Source organism: Aethalodelphis obliquidens, unplaced genomic scaffold (genome assembly GCF_003676395.1).
Source record: "Aethalodelphis obliquidens isolate GAN/ISIS:26980383/991018 unplaced genomic scaffold, ASM367639v1 scaffold31, whole genome shotgun sequence".
NCBI lineage: Eukaryota > Metazoa > Chordata > Mammalia > Artiodactyla > Delphinidae > Aethalodelphis > Aethalodelphis obliquidens.
Window position 1 is genome coordinate 8,670,957 of NW_020837975.1, and position 17,847 is coordinate 8,688,803.

Below are 17,847 nucleotides of genomic sequence, written 5' to 3' on the forward strand. Positions count from 1 at the left end.
TGTGTGTGTGTGTGTGTGTGTGTGTGTGTGTGTGTGTGTGTGTGTGTTTGCAACCTCTTAAGAATTAGAATCTATGAGGGTACTTACTGTACCGTTTAAAAAAAAAAGCGCTAAGAGGGGCTTCCCTGGTGGCGCAGTGGTTGAGAGTCCGCCTGCTGATGCAGGGCACACGGGTTCGTGCCCCGTTCCGGGAGGCCCGTGAGCCATGGCCGCTGAGCCTGCGCGTCAGCCTGTGCTCCGCAACGCGAGAGGCCACAACAGTGAGAGGCCCGCGTACAGCAAAAAAAAAAAAAAAAAAAAGCGCTAAGAAAAGGACATATTTGACAGAGAACCAAATGTCCCCTTAAGAAAAGATGTTAAATTCTCTTTAAAATAATAACTATTGTTGTCAATTATTATGACTAAAAGGAGGAAATATTGAAAATATCTTGTCACTATAAAATATTTTTATTTTCATTCAAACTGCATCATAAATGCTAAGGAAGGCTTCCCTGGTGACGCAGTGGTTGAGAGTCCGCCTGCTGATGCGGGGGACGCGGGCTCGTGCCCTGGTCCGGGAAGATCCCACATGCTGTGGAGCTGCTGGGCCCGTGAGCCGTGGCCACTGAGCTTGTGTGTCCGGAGCCTGTGCTCCACAACGGGAGACGCCACAACAGTGAGAGGCCCGCATACCGCAAAAAAAAAAAGTCATAAATGCTAAGGAAACATATATATATATATATATATATATATATATTTTTTTTTTTTATTGGAGTATAATTGCTCTACAATGTTGTGTTAGTTTCTGCTGTACAATGAATTGAATCAGCTATATGTATACCTATACCTCCTCCCTCTTGGACCTCCCTCCCACCCCCGCCATCCCACCCATCTAGGTCATCACAGAGCACCAAGCTGAGCTTCCTGTGCTTTATAGCATGTTCCTGCTAGCTATCTATTTTACGCATGGTAGTGTATAAACCAGTATATTTTGATGTACAAACAATTTACAATTGACATTAAGGAGGTCAATTTTATCTCACAAAAAAGTCTTTCGGTGTTCCTTTTAAAGATAATGTTGGTTTGGATGGAGTGTGTATATAACATTAATACTAATAGAACCTTAAAATTTTCTAGTGCTTTGAGGTTATAAAATACTTTCGTATACATTTTGATTATGTTTTCTTCCTTCCTCATCCTCCTGGCAGAGGTAGGTCAGTTATCTTACAGAGTGGGAAACCCAAGCTTATGGGTGACTTGCTCAGTTAGTAACTGGTGGAATGACCTCAAACTGAGGTCATCTGGCTCTTTTTCCAATGTTTTGTTCTTTGTTTTTTCACCACGTCATACTGCCTTATGAATCTGATGCCACTTCATGTTTCTGTACTTCCTTTTCATGTACCTTGTACATTCACAAACATTGACTTATTTCCAGGTAGGCGTCACAACTCCAAATAAGCAAGGAGAACAGTTTGTTTGGGCTCCTTGTCAACAAGCAGAAGAAACCTTTCTGAATTTGCCTAGTTCCTATTATTTATCTTATTGTTTATCTGTTTGTTTTTCATTACAAAGTTTCTCAGAGAGCAAAGGTAAGGGGCCAGCACACATGCTTTGGTAAACAGATTTTGTTTTTTTTTCAGTTATTGAAAGTTTGGCGAAAGGAGGAAGTGTGATTTGAGCAAAGTAAAAGAACCTGGAGGTTTTATGTGTTGGCTCAGTGGGTGACTGGAATCTGTTTTGTGAGCCTAAATGTCACTGGTTCAAATCCTAGTTTGAAGAATGTATATTTTGGGGCTTGTCTTTTTGTTTGCTTTTTCAAATGCAGTTGTTGGGTTTTTTAGATATTTATTTATTTATTTATTTGGTTGTGCTGGGTCTTTTAGTTGTGGCAGGTGGGCTCCTTAGTTGTGGAATGCAAAAACTCTTAGTTGCAGCATGCATGTGGGATCTAGTTCCCCTACCAGGGATCCAACTCAGGCCCCCTGCATTAGGATTGCAGAGTCTTAACCACTGCACCACCAGGAAAGTCCCTCAAATGCAGTTTATTTAAAACACATGTAAGGGTAACAAAAAAAAAGAAAACTTCCCAGCATTCTCAGTATTGGGTTCAAGAATGAGACTTGTGGGGACTTCCCTGGTGGTCCAGTGGTTAAGAATCCACCTTCCAATGAAGGGGACGTGGGTTTGACCCCTGGTAGGGGAACTAAAATCCCACATGCTGCGGGGCAACTAAGCCCGCGGGCCTCAAATACTGAACCCTCTGAAGCCCACACACTGCAACAAAGAGGCTACGTGCCACAACGAAAGACCCCGCATGTCACAACTAAGACCTGACACAGCCAAATAAATAAATTTAAAAAGAAAAAGAATGAGACTTGTGTGTTCATAAACAGGGGCACTGTGAGTGGTCAGAGCTGGTGCACCAGATTGGAAGGTCAGAGTCTGTTTGTAAACTGATAACAAGAGTAATGAGAGATGAACGTATCATCAGTTTACACACGGCCTCTGCCAAAGCCCGGGCTAACATGTACATTTTCTGACTCCCCATTCTGAACCCCACAGGACTTCCATTTACAGAGGTTTATTTGATTCTTGAATCTCAAGTTGAGCATTCTATTCTATGTACTTTTAAAAAGTCATAGAGGGACTTCCCTGGTGGCACAGTGGTTAAGAATCTGCCTGCCAATGCAGGGGACATGGGTTCGAGCCCTGGTCCGGGAAGATCCCACATGCCGTGGAGCAACTAAGCCCATGAGCCACAACTACTGAGCCTGTGCTCTAGAGCCCGTGTGCCGCAACTACTGAAGCCCACGCGCCTAGAGCCCGTGCTCCGCAACAAGAGAAGCCACTGCAATGAGAAGCCCGTGCACTGCAACCAAGAGTAGTCCCCACTCTCTGCAACTAGAGAAAGCCCACGCAGCAACGAAGACCCAATGCAGCCAAAAATAAATAAATAAATAATAAAATAAAAAAAAAAGTCGTAGAATTCTGAGATGAATTGTCTTGGCGTGTGGGTGGGAAAGGAGGGAGTTCATGCCCCCAACAAAATCTCAATGGGAAATGTTAATAGATTACTCTCCTGACAGTTATTGGAATTTAACAATTAAGCTTCAAGAAATTGTTTTAGTATCCTTACCTTTCATCATTCCATTTTACCCCTTTTCTCTAACACTCAAAATACACTCTACTACCGACATGTCCATTACCTTCTAAAAAAAGGACAATATCTAAATAAAATTCCCCAATTATATTACAATGTGGAATATCTTTCAAAAGTTTTTTAAAGCATTTATTTTTCTTTTTAAAGTAATTTAACCTTAATATTGATATTTTCCCAGGAAACCAAATGGATACATTTGCAAATAGCTCAGTGTGAAGAAAATATATTTCAGCTCTTGGGTAGGACTGGCCTCTAGCTCCAAACTTTTTCTTTAAAATAATTTTTTAGCACAAAAAAACCCACAGACACAGGAGACAACACAAAGAAAATGTTTGCCTTAATCACTTATTCTAAGGCAAACACCCTTGTAACTACCACCAGGTCAGAAACAACTTCCCTACCTACCCTTGGAAGCCCCTTCTGTAGTCACTTCCCAGTCACAACTGTTTCACCACCAACAACGGCAGCGAATAAGCGAATAACCATTATCCTAACCTTTACAGTAAACATTTCACTTCCTTTCTCTTACATGGTTTTACCACCCAAATGTTCTCCCATAGACAGAATAGTTTCCTCCCTGCACACATATATACACTTTTTAAAAACTTGAGATATCTTTTGTCTTTTTTTTTAACTTTACAATTTTTCTCCTGAAGAAAAGAGGCCTTTTGACCTGTAGAGTCTCCCGCAGTCAGGACTTTGCAGATTGCGTGATCACGGTGCAGTTCAACATGTCCCTCTGTTCTCTGTTTCCTACGAATTGGCAGCTGGATCTCAAGCCTAGACCCGATTTAGGTTCGATCCCTGTAGCAGCATTTTAGGTGGTAGTGTGGTCTTCCCTCAGGAGGCACATAATGTCTAGTTCTCTCTCTTTTTATGATCTTAGGAGCTGTTGATGCATAATGCCTATATCTATTAATTCACAGGGGTTTGCAAAAGTGCGATATTCTATCATTTCTTTTTTACTTAATAGTGGAATATTTTGATGTAGACTCACTTCCCCTTATCTCCTATTTGGTTACCCAAATAACCAAACTTAACATTTTTAAGTTCCCTTAGAGGAGAGATCCTGCAATCATCATCTATGTAACTCTCTTGGGGTCCTACACCTTTGGACTGTGGCTATATGTTTGTTGAATTTGCAGATGAAACAATCCCCATAAATGAGACTAAAAGGCATAGTGAAGTTTTATGTAAAGCAGATGTACATTAATAAAGATTTAGTAGAAAACTCCAGCCACTAGAAACTTAAAATTCTTGCTTCTCTGGTTGATTATGTACTCAAGGTCCAGTCTGTTTCCTGCTGGTCATAAAGCTTTGTGACTTTCATGAAGAGATTGTTGATGAAGGTGAACTGATGAAAGTGAAGTGAAAAAGATTCTTGTGAATCTACTTTGGGTCAATATACGGAGTTCTGGCCCCTCTCTAAAAAGTCAAAAATTAAATAATTTACATCTGTATTTATATTTCATCTATATTTGAGCACAATTTTGGACTTCCAAACAAAAGTGATTATTCTTTCAAAAAGTCTCATTTGATATGTCTGCAGTGATCTAGAGATTATACAACCTAAAGCATTTAAAAAATTGTTTTTGCAAATGTAATTATTTTGAGAGAGTTCAAAAATCTTGGGATTTGGGGGTTGTTTTTATATTTACTACATATGAAGTAGTATGCAGAAAGGATAATTCATTTTTTATATGATAATTGATAATAGCTATTACTTTTAAAATATTTTCATTCTAAGTCAACCTTAAATTAGTTGGTTTGTGTTAACAGTTGATGACATTTAAGGTGCCACCTGGAAGTGCTCAGTTCACCTGGAAGCAATTAGGTGGAACTGGCGAGTAAGAACTTTGGGGTCAGATGGTCTGAGTTCTCAGCCCACCAGCACCACTTAGTAGTTTAATGACCTTAGTTACTTTACTTGTTTATGTCTTGTTTTCCTCATTTGTGAATCTGAGTAGTAAAATCTATCTCCCAGGTGTCAACCAAAAAATCATGCAGGAGGCTGCAGATAAGAAAAGTTTATTTGGGGTCTTAAGAATTGCAGCTGGGGAGACACAGATTTGGGTAACCCTAAAGGAGTGTTCCTGGGAAGAAAAAGAATCAGGGGCTTACAAAGACAAAAAGCCACGAGGTTGTTAAAAGTTGCCTTGCGAGAATTGTGATTGACTCCGACTCGAGTCATACAATATTTGTCCCTAAGGAATCATGAGGTGTTTTTTTTGTTTTGTTTTGTTTTTGGCGGTACGCGTACCCCTCACTGTTTTGGCCTCTCCCGTTGCGGAGCACAGGCTCCGGACGCGCAGGCTCAACGGCCATGGCTCACGGGCCCAGCGGGATCCTCCCGGACCAGGGCACAGAACCCGTGTCCCCTGCATTGGCAGGCAGACTCTCAACCACTGCGCCACCAGGGCAAGCCCCCAACTTCATTTTGATTTTCCTTTCACACAGGGCTGTTGAGAAATTTAAGTCACGTGATATATTGGGAAAAGTGCTTTGTAATATTTACTGGTAGTAGATGTTATATTTAAGGAACTTAAATAACACAGTTAATCAAATAAACTGAATTGGCCATTATGACAATTGAAAATTTCAGGCCTCCCAATTTGACATTAGAGAGGTTTCAGCTCCAGGGACTTCCCTGGTGGTCTGGTGGGTACGACTCCACACTCCCAATGCAGGGGGCCCAAGTTTGATCCCTGGTTAGGGAATTAGATCCTACATGCATGCTGCAACTAAGAGTTTGCATGCTACAACACGTATGATCATCATCCCACATGCCACAGCTAAGACCCGGCACAGACAAAATAAATAAATATTTTTAAAAATAATAATAAAGAAAGGTTTCAGCTCCAGATACATCTGAGAGATTCAGATTTTGGAGATGCATTAAATTAGAAATAAAATGGTAAAAATCAGCATACACCTCTGCTTTCTGTGACTCTACATTTTTCATACTCCATCTGCTTGATGTCTACCCAAAAAAAGTACCAGGACTGATATGCTATTCATTATATGGGATTAGAGACAAGAATAGAACCATTTAGTCTTAACGACTGATTAAAAGACACAGTAGTTAGCCTAATTCTCCAACGCTGGGGCCAGATTTTTATATATTACAAATCTGCAGAGAGAAACCCTTCCAGAAAGGAAGAATTTGTTTCAAGAACTGTCTTACATGAACATCAGAAAAGTTTTTTCTTCCTTTTGACTCAGAGGACGTAACGTTGTACTTTATAGAAATGGAAATAAAGGCATTAGTCTGAATAATTATATTACTTTGGTTGTAAAGTTTGGATCCTATAACACATTCAAATTGGTTTATATTTAGGTTTTCTATTGAACACTGTGACAGAGACGACGCTGTGTTCATCAAATCTTTTTTCTTGTTCATTTTCCCTCAGCACACAGGAAGTTATACCTCCTAGCCTTCTTAGAGTCAAGTCAGGTTTGGCCGGGTGACTAGTTCAGGCCAATGAAACATCAGCAGAAGTGAAAGGTCCACATCCGGAAGAGGCAAAGAAAAGCCCTTGCAGGATTCTCCAGTCTAGCTCTTCTGGCATCCCTGATGTGAAACCTCGTGTTGGGTTGGCAGAGCCAGAAATGGAAGCAGCTGGGAATGCTGTGTTACCACGTGAAGGTGAGCTGCCCTGTAGAGTCACCTGACCTATTAATGACCTACAGGTGACTAGTGCAGCACCTAGCCCATCCTGATTCAAACACAGTACTGGATGTTTTAGTCATTGTAAGTGAAGTGAAAGAATAGAAATGGGGACTGACCCTCTACACCTCTAAGATAAAATTACAATGAACAAATTTATAGCTTCAGTTTTTTAAAGTTGTTGCCCTTAATGAGGCAATTTTACTATACAAGTATCTGGCAACCATTTGCAACCTACTGGAATGAGGTATTTTCTTATATTCCTTCCATTTCAAACCTAATCATAATCATTAGCCCCAAATTAGTTTTTAGACTCTTAATGAAAAAGAAGTTGACTCAAAATTTAAGAAATCGTGCTATTATTAACTTAATTGGTTTTCAACAATTTTAAAACAAAATAGTTTGCATAACCAGTATAACTTTTTATTTAACTAGTATAACTTTTAAAAGTACAAAAACCAGTAGAAATCATGACAGAAAGGACTGATGCTATTTTTACGCTTTATAGGTCATGGACTATATACATAGATACTTTTTTGAGTGTTGAAATATTTTACTAGTAACACAACCAATTTTCCAATAATTTGCTTCAGGTTGATTAAAAATGTGTAATTCAGCTTTGTTTGCTATACTATGTAGTTTCCTTAAACTCAAGGTTTGAGAAAAACGTGGAGTTTTCCTCCCTCCTCTAGGTCAGAATGCATATCCGGGAGAGGGATTTCCAAGCAAAAGGTGTTTAAGGAACTCCATTATTCTCACTACCTCCTCCCCCCAAACGTATGTAAAGATCCGGGCTCCACAATTTTCTAAAAGCATTGGCTGTCCCGGGGCTGCGCGAGCTTGTTTCACAATTCAGATAACTACTAACTTTTCCGTTTCAGACTTTTAATAATTGAAAGAGGGTATCCGCAGCTCAGAAATCGATCTACCGTGGCTGTGCAGCGGTGAGAGCGTCCTGCGTGGGACGCGGGGGCGTGTCGGGAAAGAAAAGGGACACCCTGCGGCGCGCTGCCCAGGGGGTTGGCCGGAGCCCGGCCTTCCCGGCGTGCCCCGCGCGCCGAAGGGGGACTCTTAACGTGAAGCGCCGGGTGACTCAGCCGTGTGGCCGCGCGGGCCGGGGCGGGGGCTGGGGGGCGCGCGCCGCTGCGGCCCGGGCGGTCCGAGGGGCGGCTGCTTGCGGCGCCGTGTGCGCGCGCCTCCCGGGCGGATTCGGCCCCCGAGCGCGAGAGCGCGGCGGGGAGCTTCAGGTAAGTGGCGGCACGAGACCGTTCGCCTCGAAGACCCGGCGGGCCGAGAGCGGCAGCGGGCCTGGCCCCGGAAGGTACCTTTGTGTCGTGGGTAGGGGGCCGACTCCTCAGGACGCCGCTCGGGCGGCAGCCCGCCGGGTCGGACCCCCAGTTTGAAAGCCCGCGGGGCTACAGTCATCTTGAGGCACAACGTTGGCAAATGGGTTCCAGGCGCCAGTTTCCGTGCTGAGGGTAAAGCTTGGTAATCCGGGGAAGAAGGGGGGTCGCCTTGTGTGGAAATCGTCAACACAGTCGTGGGGACAACTAAAGTATAACTTGACTTTCCTGCAGGCCTTTGGTGTTTTGAATCCCAACAGAAGAGGAATGATGAGAGCCCCGAAGTGTTTATTGATAAAACATTTGCAGACGTGTTTTTTCTGGCAGTTAATTGAATCATTAAAAATTAGGTAGTTGGTCGGACTTCTCGCTCTTTGCACCCCTGCTTCAGTCTTCCTTCTCTGCCACCCACAAATTACTAGCTTTCATCAGTGCCTCTGAGTGTAGAAGAGCTGGGGGAGCCTCAACTGGTAATTTTCTTTTAAATAAAACCTTACTTTTTATAGCGTTCAGTGTTTTCGGGTTTAAAAGCCTAGTTCTGCACTATCAAAAAAAAAAACAACCTTCTATTTTGGAGTTTGTGATTCTTTCTGAAAATTCCTGGATTGATCCGATTTATTTTTAAAGGAGAAAGCAGTGAACAAACTAACAGGATAAACAGACTGAGGAACTGTTTAACCAGTTTATGAAAATGAATTTTCCAGGCCCTTTGATTGTGCCCCTTGTTAGCTGTTAAACAACTAGCTGCAGCTGTTACCTGAGAAATTAAGGTTCTTTTTTTAATGGTCCAAACAGTGTTGTAGTTATAGCAGTTGAATTTGAAGAATCCAGTTGAAGAACTCCACCCTTAACTCCTCTTCCCCACCCCCCGACCCAAATTCTGGGACAGTAGTTCTCAAACATAAGTTTGCTCCTTAAAAGTACCAATGCCCCTCCCAGAATTTTTTTTTATAATTTTTAAAATTGTTTATACAATTTTTAAAGGTTACTTTCCATTTACAGTTATTACCAAATATTGGCTCTACTCCCCGTGTTGTACAGTACATCCTTGAGCCTTACACCCAATAGTTTGTACCTCCCACTGCCCCAGCCCTATATTATTCCACCCCCACCTGCTAACCACTTGTTTTTTCTCTGTATCTGTGAGTCTGCTTCTTTTTTGTTATATTCACTGGTGTGTTGTATTTTTTTTAGATAACACATGTAAGTGATATCATACAGTATTCGTCTTTCTCTGACTTTTCACTTAGCATAATGCCCTCCAGGTCCATCCATGTTGCTGCAAATGGCAAAATTTCATTCTTTTTTTACGATTGAGTAGTAGTCCATTGTGTGTGTGTGTGTGTGTGTGTGTGTGTGTGTGTGTATTCTACATCTTCTTTATCTATTCATCTGTTGATGGACACTTAGGTTGCTTCCATATCTTGGTAATTGTAAATAATGCTGCTGTGAACATTAGGGTACATATATCTTTTCCAATTAGTGATTTTGTTTTTTTCAGATATATAGCCAGTAGTGGAATTGCTGGGTCATATGGTAGTTCTGTTTTAGTTTTTTGAGAAACCTCCGTACTGTTTTCCACAGTGGCTGCACCAATTTACATTCCCACCAACAGTGTACAAGGGTTCCTTTTTCTCCACATCCTTGCCAACATGTTTTATTTGTGTTCTTTTTGATGATAGGTGTTCTGACAGGTGTGAGGTGGTATCTCATGTGGTTTTGATTTGTACCTCTCCCAGAAATTTGATTCTGCAGATCAGTGATGGGTTTCCGAGTCTGCATTTTAAGCAAGCACCCCCTCCCTTGGTCTGTTATTGGTGATCCAGGGACTACACTTTGAGAAACACCAAAATAGGGTTGCCCTGAGAATTTTTAGAACTGCCCAACTTCCTTATCCCTTTATTGATTTACTCTCCCCTGCCCCCTAACCAATCATAAGCCAAGAAGATCAGACTCTTTGGAAGGAAACTTTAGAAAAGATAGTGCTTTCTTGGACTCTGACACCAGGGTAGGAAGTACTTTCATACATATTATAATATTGCCTTAGAGATGGTCTGTGCCTGGTAATCTGTCCTTTTACCTTCTGGGAGCTGCTTCCAGTAGCATCAGCTCATAAGTTATGCCGTTAGGCCAAATCTTCCCCCCTCCCAACTAATTTAGTCTTCTTCCCCTTAGAACCAGGACAGCCAGTGCCTTGTATTTCCCATTGCCTTGAGCTCTCAGATATCCTGGTATGTAGCAGTACCAGTAGCATTTATGAGGGCTTTCAGGTCATCTGAACATTAATTCAGTCATCAGATACCCCAGTAACGCCTGTTTTGTGCAAAGCACTGTAGTAGGCCATTTTAGCAACAACGTTGCAAAGATGTCATAGAGTTGCCTTGCTCCCTTGAGGTAGATTTGAGGGCTGGATAACCTCTGCTCCCAAAGCTTTTTGTTTCTTAGTTCTTCAAATAGATGTGTAGGGATGAGATTAGAGTTAGACTGTGTGTTTCTGACTTTTTTTCTGTCTTTGGTTTCTTCTTGGCATCTCATTTTTCTTACTAATCTTTTTCTGTTGATTCACAAAATACCATGTCTTTCCTTCTATAGCCCTGGGCTTTCCGATTATTGTGTCTTACTCTGCCCCTGAATCTGAGCATGCCTACTACTCCTCCTTGGCTAACTGGAGTAAAGTTTAGGGAAATTGTTGGCATACTGAATGATTTCTAGTTGGAAGACCCAGAGTCATGGAAATATGAGGCTTAGAGCTATAAGGGAACCTATTACAAATTTATCTATTGCAATCCTCTTGCCTTTTAAGATGAGGAATCTGAGAGATGAGACGGCAGAGTGAGGACTCCTGGCTCCTAGCCCAGTGTTCTTTCCACTAAATCATCTCAAGAAAAATGCTTCAAAAATGGAAAAGGCGGGCTTCCCTGGTGGCGCAGTGGTTGAGAGTCCGCCTGCCAATGCAGGGGACACGGGTTCGTGGCCTGGTCTGGGAAGATCCCACATGCCGCGGAGCGGCTGGGCCCATGAGCCATAGCCGCTGAGCCTGCGCGTCTGGAGCCTGTGCTCCGCAACGGGAGAGGCCATAACAGTGAGAGGCCTGCGTACCGCAAAAAAAAAAAAGGAAAAGGCTTAGAGAAGTTCAGTTATAAGTAGATAAAGAAAACGGAGAGACTTTCACATGAGTATAGAAGCAGTATTTGGAAAAATGGAGATTGAAGGAGAGTATTTTCTACCAAATAAATCAGGAAGATTGGGAACACTAAAATAAGGAACTCTGAAGCTTGGAATAAGTAGTAATAGAACAAATAAGAGCAATTAGTTATCTTGTAATCCCAAGAAATGTTATGAACTCGGTATTTTTTTTAAATTTGGTAAAGGTTAAAGTAAGTACATTGGTGAATTTTTTTTTTTTTTTTTTTTTTTTTTTTTTGCGGTACGCAAGCATGTGGGATCTTCCTGGACTGGGGCACGAACCCGTGTCCCTGCATCGGCAGGCAGACGCTCAATCACTGCGCCACCAGGGAAGTCCCGGTGAATTTTTATTAAATGTTAGATGTTTGAGCAATGTCCAGAATCTTTTGAAGTTGTCGCATAACTGTACTGTTGTCCTTACCCAAGTTATTAGGTATCTCTGTGGGAGACAGAATATAAGACTGATCTAACTGCTAATCTGATTCAATATACTTCTTATGAGAAATGAGATTATTGGAATAGTATATGCATTTCTGGAATCATAGGAAGGAAAGAAGTATGGATGAAAGAAGAGAACCCTTTGCTGTTTTTGCTTAGAGTCCCCAAAGTAGACATTGTTTTTTGTTTTTTGAAATACATTTATTTATTTATTTATTTTTGGTGGCATTTGGGTCTTTGTTGTTGCGCCCGGGCGTTCTCTAGTTGCGGCGAGCAGGGGCTACTCTTCGTTGCTGTGCGTGGGCTTCTCTTTGTTGCGGAGCACAGGCTCTAGGCGTGTGGGCTTCAGTAGTTGTGGCACGCAGCTCTAGACCGCAGACTCAGTAGTTGTGGCTCATGGGCTTAGTTGCTGCGCAGCATGTGGGATCTTCCCAGACCAGGGCTCGAACCCGTGTCGCCTGCATTGGCAGGTGGATTCTTTTTTTTTTTAATTTAAAATTTTTATTTTATTTATGTTTTTGGCTGTGTTGGATCTTTGTTGCTATGCGCGGGCTTTCTCTAGTTGCGGTGAGTGGGGGCTATTCTTTGTTGAGGGGTGCAGGCTTCTCATTGTGGTGGCTTCTCTTGTTGTGGAGCACAGGCTCTAGGCGTGCGGGCTCAGTAGGTGTGGCTAGGGGGCTCAGTCGTTGTGGCTCATGGGCTCTAGAGCGCAGGCTCAGTAGTTGTGGCGCACAGGCTTAGTTGCTCCATGGCACTGGGATCTTCCCGGGCCAGGGTTCGAACCCGTGTCCCCTGCATTGGCAGGCGGATTCTTAACCACTGCACCACCAGGGAAGTCCATCCCAAAATAGACATTGTTGGATTGTTCTTGTATATTCATGAAAGTAGAATTAGAAATAGTAAGGACTTAGTAATTAGTAGACATCGTTATGTTCCAGACACTGTGCTAAATGTTTTTACATCCATTGCCTCATTTAATTATCTCCATTTTATAGCCAAGGAATCTAAGACACAAAGAGCTTAAGTTTGCCCAAAGTCATACACTGTGTAAGTGGCAGAGCCAGCATTCAAATTTAAACTGACTCCAAAGCCATTACAATTTATGCTCAATAGTGCCCTCATTATACTTCATTGGGCAGTGGTTAAGAATGTGGGCTTTGGAGCCAATTTTAACTGGGTTTAAGTCTTAGTACCTTCATTTACTAGCTTGGATATTCATCAGTTTCTATGTCTCCGAAAAAGAGGTTGTAATAGTACCTACCTCAGAGGGTTATTAGGATTGGGTTAATTCATGTAAAATGCTTTGATTTGCACCTGACTATTGTGAGTTCCCAGGAGATGCTGGCTGTTAACTGTTTTTTTTAAAATGTTTTAATTTAAGAAGATATTTTCTTTAGATTCAGATTGTCCTTTCCAGCATTGAAATATTAAGGCTTTTATGATAAGTATAGGTAATTAAACTATCTCTGTTCTTATTATAACATGGAGGCGGGGCTTACTAATATTTTGGAAAGCACTGGGGTGTAGTAGAAAGATCTGTGACATGATTTGGTTAAGAAGATTATTAAAGAAAGTTCACCTTCCTTAGAATAAAACAGCTAATGATCTACACTTCTATATGAAGATCACAGTCCATACCTTAAAACCATGTAAGATGCCTTCAGTGTGTTTGCCCTAAATCTCTTTTTTTGTGGGAGAGGGTAAAATTTAATTTCTGCAGTTGTATCTGTGTATTAGTTTGCTAGGACTGCCCTAACGAAGTACCACAAACTGTGTGACTTAAACAACAGAAATTTATTTTCCCACAATCCTGGAGGCTGGAAGCCCAAGTTCAAGGTGTTGGCGGGGTTGGTTTCTTCTAAGGCCTCTCTCCTTGGCTTGGAGGTGGCTGCCTTCTCCTCCCTGTGTCTTCACATGGTCAGTCTTCCCTCTGTGCCTGTATGTGTCCTCATCTCCTCTACTTAAAAGGACACCATTTGTATTGGATTAGGGCCCACCCTAATGACTTCATTTAATCTTAATCACCTCTTTAAGGCCCTATTTCCAGTCACATTCTGAGGATTTAGGGTAATGGACTTCAACATATGAATTTTGAGGGAAACACAATTTAATTTATCTCATAACAATCTGTTTAGGGAATTAAATGTCAGGTAATCTGAATGTTCCATTGCCCTAATTGTTGAGCACCCTCTGACTTGGGATTCCAGCATCATCCTTTATCCTGTGCCTACCCACCTGTCCTACCTTCTGCCTGTTCCTTAGAACCATGCTTGCTGTTGAGTACCCTAGGAAGCACACCATGCCTCCACATTAAGCCCTTGTGTTGGATTTAAAGCTACCAAGATTATTCTGTCATCCTATTGAATAATCTGCTTGAGAAACTATTTCATGTTTTTAACCTGAATTCCTAATTTGTCTTATATTCCTAATATTTCTTCTTTAATCTAGATGGAAAAATGTCCAAATCTCTTTAGTAATATATCATTTTCTTCTGAAACTTTAAAAAATTTCTTTTAAACTGTTCTAAGCTTTAAAAATACTCCAAAAAAAAAATACTCCAAGATTTTCTTGAAGAGTTCCCTGTTTTTACAGATACATTTTCCTTTCTCATTTTAAAAGTAATAACACATTCATTTTAGAAACTTTGGCATACTCAATAAAACAATTTTTAAAAATCACATATGATAAGCCTACAATTAAGGGAGAATAGTTGTTTATATTTTTAATCTTTTTTTCTGTGACTATACTTATTGTTTCAACCTGCCCTTTTTAAGTCTAGTTTATCAGTACTGTTTCATGCTATTTTAGTTATTATTCTAAAACTTTTTTAGCCTTTCAGCATATGAATTATATTGATTTTAGAATGTTAAGTCAACCTTTGCCATATGTATTATCCTTTTTGATGTATCTGGGTTTGATTTTTTAATAATTTGTATAGGATTTTGTGCTTATGAGAAAAAGTCATCTGTAATGCTTTTTGGTAATGTTCTTGTCAGGTTTTGGGTCAGTATTATGCTGGCCTCAGAAAATGAATTGGGATATAGGTTCTCTTTTTCTGTTCTCTGGAAGCGTTTGTATAAGATTGATGTAATTTCTTCCTTAAAGGCGTGGAAGAATTTGCTAGTCAGGACACTTGGTCCTGAAGTTTTCTTTGAAGGACGGTTTTAATTATGGAATATGGTTCTGTGTAGTATTTATATATCATCAAAATAATCTATGTCATCTATCTATTTGTATATAAATATACACACGTATATATTAAGCTGCTTATTGAAGGGAGTTGGTGTATACATTGTGGAGACTGGACTAGGCCATCAGGAACGCAGGCTGGGACTCTAGGGCAGGAGTTGAAGCTGCATTCCAGTCAAATTTCTTCTTCCTCAGAGAAACCTCAGTTCTGCCCTTAAAGCCTTTCAGTTGTTGGATCAGGCCCACCCACATTATCTAGGATAATCTTCCTTACTTAAACTAAAATGATTAAAGACTTTAATCACATCTACCAAATACCTTCACAGTAACATGTAGATTAGTGTTTGATTGAATAACTAGGACTGTAGCCTCAAGGGTTGCTGTATAAAACTGACCATCACAGCTTCTCTGCAGTCTTGGCTATCTTACTAGTTGTCTAATGCCTTCAAACAAATGGGGTTTATTTTGGTTTTTGTTTTCTGTTTTACCCATCCCATTCTGATAATTGCATTATTCCAGGGCATAGGACTTGCCAATGTGTGGAAGTCACGGTGGGTGTGGGGAGGAAGGCAGACTTCAACTTGGCACAAGGAAAAAAAAATTTTTTTTCCCTTGAGGATTGCTGGCCACCAATAGGGTGAGCTAAGCAAGAGATTCCTTATTTTGGGATTTTTTAGGTAGGATGGACTGAACTAATAGAAGTGTTTTTGTAGTCCTAGATGGAAGGTGATTTGGGACCCAGATTTTTTTTGAGATTTATGATTGGTAAAATTGTGGGGGGAAATTGGGAGCCCATCATCAGGTTGCCAGCCTTTTAGGACATTAAAAAAAAAATCTATCATTTTCTGTCACCATTATGTTGTAAAAGAAAAGACATTTAATATCAGAAAAGAAGTAAAGATTTAATTTAGGTACCAAGAAAGCATTACACTAATATATACCATAATTTTCAATTCACATTTTAATATTTTTGAAATCAGGCTGTATCTTAAAATCATGTATATATTTAATATAATAGTGCTTTCCTGAAACGCTGTTATTATATTGATGTCTTAGGCAATGTCACGTGTCTTAGAACTGGGATAATAATTGTGTGTGTGTGTGCCCGCCCCCATGTGTTACATCATCTCCACTGTCCTCATTTTTGCTAAGAGTCGGTGAAAACTTTTGATGCTAATTGATACTGGTCCTTGAACCATCTTCTGACACAGTGATTTTGGATTGTCTCCAGAATTTTCAATGTTTGTTCTATTGCTACAGTACTGATCCATGGATCTGTCCCCTAAGACCTTCCGATCTTTTCTTACTGTACAAAAACTTAGCTCTTTCTTATAAAATGGCCTACTGTATTGAGTAATACATTTAAAAAATTTTAATTGCACTCCCTTGTACTGTTTAAAGACATTATTGCTAATAGTATATCTCTTGGATATTTCCTGGAAGTTTGCCATTAAGTAATCTTTAACAGCTTGTGTATCTCTTCCTATAGAGAGTTTTAGATAATAGCAAGCAGAAGAGCGCCCTGGACATTAGGGACCTCATATGTTGACTGGCTTTTTCTTAGGAGTCATGAGCTTTGCCTGGTCTGTTATGTACCTTGGATTGTTCCTAGCTTAAAGGTGTCATTAGAATGACCATAACTAGTTGAATCCATCAAAAGATAGAAGCACCTGTGTAGAAATTACAGAATTTGATCTACCCTGTTTTTAGGTAATAAAGTTGAAAGTTACAGCAGAATTAGGTAAGGTCTTAATTTGAACTTGGGGAACTCAGATTGTAAAATCAACCCCTATCTGGAGTTAATTGATTTATAGGTCATCTCAAAGCAACTATTTAAACAGAAAAGGTGCTAGGTGTGCCTGTTACTGGCACAGAAAGGTCATATGTCCTGGCTCCAGACCTTGGGCTTGAAATCGTATCTCCAAACCTGTGAAACTTACGTAGAATTCATGAAGTAAATCAGACCTATAAGGAGAGGTAACACAGCTTAAGGGTAACATGCATTTGACTCGAGCCAGAAGCCTGGATTTTGAAGCCTGGCTCTACTATTTATTAGCTATGTGACTGTGGGAACTTAACCTCTTTCTTCCTCAGTTTCCTCATCTGTAAATAGGGGTAACAATAGTACCTACTTCATAAAAGTTTTTTTTTTGAGTATTAAGTTAAATTATATAAAGTACTTAGAATAATATGTAGCACATGATATATGTTAAATCAGTGAAGTTTAAGTCCATCTGGACTTAAGATGGAATGTTTGTGGTGATTCGGCATATTGAAGAATCTCAACTGATTGATTTGGTTCCAGTGTAAAATGTGTTCTTGAGTAACTGGGTTTAGATTTGATTATTAGTTTAAGGATATAAGAAAACTGCATTTTGAAAGGGTGTTGCAATATTTAAGAACTTCTTGAGATATACTAGATTCAAAAGTTTACTTTTTTAGGATTTACTAAAGGTTTTTTGAGTACTTAAAGATTTGCTTGGGAGGCAATTAAAGTGCTAAAACAAGAAAAGAACATATTAAGATGATAAGTATAGTTTAAAATGTTTGGCAATATCAAACTTAGGATTGTGGTTTTAGGGGATTAAACTATATTTGTCTTATTTTATCTTTTAAACTGAGTAGTGAGTAAAAATGTTATTGTTATTTAAGTCTTTTTTTAATAGGTAATTTGATAAAGTTGTAAAGGAAACTGTTTAAAGGCCTTTAGGCAGTTATAAATTGAATGTAAGGTCTTAAGTCTTAATTTAAATCCAAGTAACTGTAATATAGTCTCTTCTGGCACAAAAGCTGTTCTTGGGCATAAGTTATATTGACAAAAAGGTACTAAGGGCGGTAAGTTAGGGATGTCAAGTAGAGAAGAGGAAAATATATCCAAGCGGTTA

At 40.2% G+C, this 17,847-nt stretch overlaps 1 protein-coding gene across 6 annotated transcripts in view; it reads left to right on the forward strand.

Annotated features, from left to right (window-relative positions):
- Nucleotides 1-7,911: 7,911 nt before the first annotated feature.
- Nucleotides 7,912-17,847, forward strand: part of KCTD20 (potassium channel tetramerization domain containing 20) — a 29,357-nt gene continuing 19,421 nt past the window's right edge. For 3 of the 6 annotated variants that reach the window (XM_027127065.1, XM_027127062.1, XM_027127066.1), the window contains exon 1: nucleotides 7,912-8,053. The gene's annotated coding sequence lies outside the window, so the exon portion shown is untranslated. Of the gene's footprint in view, nucleotides 8,054-8,097; nucleotides 8,285-8,383; nucleotides 8,620-17,847 lie in introns of those variants that run through there. The other 3 variants (XM_027127063.1, XM_027127069.1, XM_027127064.1) reach the window with 2 other exon arrangements.